Source organism: Epinephelus moara, chromosome 11 (genome assembly GCF_006386435.1).
Source record: "Epinephelus moara isolate mb chromosome 11, YSFRI_EMoa_1.0, whole genome shotgun sequence".
Classification (NCBI taxonomy): domain Eukaryota; kingdom Metazoa; phylum Chordata; class Actinopteri; order Perciformes; family Serranidae; genus Epinephelus; species Epinephelus moara.
Genome location: NC_065516.1, coordinates 33,519,995 through 33,523,816, shown reverse-complemented (window position 1 = coordinate 33,523,816; position 3,822 = coordinate 33,519,995).

Sequence of the window (3,822 nt, the reverse complement as noted above, 5' to 3'; positions counted from 1 at the left end):
CGATTGGACTTTGAACTTATCCCACAGTAGTGGTACGTGAGGCACCGTAGTACTATGGTACTCCACCCTGCAACACTAGTGACATCAGCCAGTACTGTATGTAGTTTTTAGATGTGAAAAGTTCTAGACCCATGCAAATTAGTTCCGGAACGCACCAGGACCTTTTCTGAAAAGATCCTGGTATGCGTTTCAGTACGTTCCGGCTCAAATTAAGCACTGGTCAGCTGTCTACTTATCAGTTTAACAGTCCAGTTTCTGTCAAGGTTTTTAAGGATACATCCACAAGGGATTTATGTTGCACCAAAGACCAAAATCAGTTATAACCCATTATCAGTTTAATGACAAAGAGCCTGCTTATACCTGGTATTAACATGTGTCTTGGGTAATCCAATTACAAATGGAAATGTGTAAAAGACCACCAAGGTGCATCGTGATCCGATCACTCAAGCCACTTGCTGAGGTGGTCCGGGACACAACGCTAATGCATCCAGATGCAACCCCAACAAAGACTGCGTCATTAATGCAGGATGTGATGGCTGTGTTGGTGATCATGTGCCAAGGCTTCATAATTTATCCATTTTACAATGAGTTGGACGGAGTGTTGCGAGACCATCCATCGTTTAACCTTATGGGAGGGGACATGTTGAATTCTGCTGACAGAGATATCTCCAGCTGTACTTATTCAACCACTAGTCTCTATATACAGACTCTACATTCAGTGAATGTAGAGTCTGTAGGCAAACCCCGGAGATCTTGCCTCTGGAAGAAGAGCTGAAGAGCCCTGGTTTCTGGTTGTAGGCTATTTGTAGTCCGCGTGATATTGACCAATCACGTTTGAGCCGGCTGCAGTTGTTGCCAGGTTAAATGCTCCGTGCGGTGAACTAACGAGGCGGAACATAATTGGCGTCACTGCAAACTCTGAATCCATCGCAATGGTTCAGCATATTTACTTAAATATAAACGGAAGTCGGAAACGGAAATTCACCTCCTCCGCCCAAATCAGACCGGAATGCCAAAAAATCGGGGGTCTGCCCCCAGAGGCTGTATCGCCGTCTGCCGGAAGTCAGACGCCGAATACAGCCGATGGATTCCGAGAATGCTCAACCACTAACATGACCTGCAAGTGTGCTAGTGAGCAGCTTGTGAGTGTGAATATACTACTTGTGCACAAGACCCTTTACCTCACTTATTCTAGAAAGTCAGACAGTAATAAATTCTGAACACAAGTGGTCATCTGGAGATGTTTCATAGACACGGGTGTGTACGTGTGTCTTGGCAGTTCACTTGTGTTTGAATCACAGAAATGCATCTTAATACCAGGTGTAAACAGGCTCAAGGTGAAGCTCAAGTGAGCATGTGGTTTACTGCCTTTATGATTCCTCTACCAAGGAACCTGTTTTTATATTCCTCCTGTGGGAGAAAGCAAACCACCCACAGTGTGTGCCAATCTCTCCCAGTCTCTCAAACCACTGAAGTTGGCCAGGAATATAGAAAATCAGAAGACTGTTAATGTGACTAATCCTCATCTATTGAAATGATTATGGAGATTTTAATCCAAACCTAAATGAAATTTCAATTGAAAAACAATAATCCCAGGTCACTTTAACGGAGGTCTACATGAATGAGCTATCAATTAATGTTGTTGCACAGGCTCAATAATTGCAGCTTATTTTAGCACCTCTGTAGTCATTAGGCACAAAGGGGTCACTGAGCATCTGTGAAACTTTGGGACAGTCCAGCAGCAGCTGTCAGACTGTACATATTACTGACTGAAAAACTGTGGTATGCAGTAACAAACTGCAATAAATCCCGGCGGTGTCTCAGAAGCATCAGAAAAACTGGGACATTTTGAATGGCTGTGATCCAACACGAGCTGAAGCAGTGTGGCAGAATGTTTTCTCAAGGAACACTGTTTTGGTAGACAGCAGGACAGGCAAGCGTGACTGGCTTTTGACCAGGGATAGAGACAGACATTTGGACCAGCAGTAGTTGATTTAAAAAACACAGAGGACACCGGGTAAAACATTTTGTCGTTTATTTTGAAAAATGGAAACGTTAAATGGTGGCTCATTGGCTATAATTCTTACTGTTAAAATGATGGCACTCAAACACTGGCACATGGTCAACAAGAAAACTATAAATAAACACAATTGCCCTATTTTGGAAATGTTCCATCATTATTACAAAAAAAACCCAACAGAGATATTCTCATGTATATAATAAATGGGGAAAAATAATATGAGGCTATTATATTTATCCATTAGAGACTGTTTACGGGCAAAGTCAGTCATTACTCATCGTTTTAGAAATTTCACACTGTTCCAACTCTGTTGTCCTGCTTCTTCCATTAGCAGTGACAACACTGCCAGGGAACTGGATAATTCCTGGACGACTGATGGCTGTGCTTGTGAAACGGGGTACCGGGTAATGCCTGGACGACTGCCACTTTTGCTTGTTACAGGGCAATGGATAATTCCTGGGCATCTCTAACAGTAGATGTGACAGGCATTGGTTTGTATTTATTTGTAAAGCCCTTAATGGCAACTTGCCATCATGATGGCTTCTGACTTAAATTGGTCCTTTAGTCAATACATGACTTGTTTAAGTGTTTGGCTAACGTTTGAGGACCCATATGCAAAAACTAAATATGGGAAAACTGCCTTTAGATTTTGTGCTTTGGAACATTTTACAAAACATATTAAAGGAGCTCTTTGTGAAACTGCGAGGGAGTGAGTTGTCTGAACACGGTTCTCAAATGAAGGTGGCTGAGCTGGTGGCGAGCAGTGTTACAACCCAATAGGAGACCAGGGGTAAGGGAAGCAACATAAAACCAGACAACGAAAGTAGAATGAATAAGGCAAGCTGCCGTTTATTCGTTCACAGCAATAAAATGAAAATACAGGCTACACTTTGCCAGAAAAACGCCACACAAAAAGTGTTAGAAAAACACTGGCTATACAACACAACCTGGAAACCGGACCTGAGGAGAGGAGCCTCAGCGTTGAATTGTAACAAAAAAAACTACAGCCAAACAAACACTGGGAAGGGCTGCGGGTGACGGCAAATCATAAACCAATTAAAACAAAACTCTGACCTGTCACCAAAAGCACCCCAGCTAACTAAATTTAGCGGAAGGCCACCCAGAGGAACAAAACAAGAACATCCCTACCTGTCTGCTCTAAGACTTACCTGACAAAACAAAACACACTCGGACCGCCACCCATAAGTCTAGTGAGTTAACAAAGGTAAAGCCTACATGTGGGAGCAAATCGGTATGTGGCTAAGCTAAGAAGCTAGATCCTAATGCCCCAGATTTCCCAGATACTCGCAGTACAACAGGATACAGAAGCCGTGACACAAACGGACAATGGTTACCAAGAGTCACAGCGCGGCGGACTGCTCAGGTTAAATCACAGCCGCCATTGCCGTGGACTCCGAGCAACTTTTAAAGGCTCCAGACGAGGGGCTGGTGAAGCGGTGATTGGGCGGAACCGATGACAACCAGGAGAGGGCCGGCTGACCTGCAGGCGGGGGAACACTGGGCAGCAGCACAGGAAGGCGGGCTGGAGGCGTGGTTCGCCGGGGACTCCCTCCAGGAAAGCAGACACTTGGTTACACACATAATTGATTGACAGGTGCTGGCCGAATAACCCCCACAATGACGTGCACAGCACATTAAACACAGAAAATCAATGCACAAAGGTCTGAAGACGATAACCAGCAGCCAACAGTAGTGATGGCCAAATGAAGCCTCATGAAGCATTTTCTTTATTTTCTGAGCCCACTAGATGGCGCTTTTTGTTCAACAAAAGGTTGAAAGCA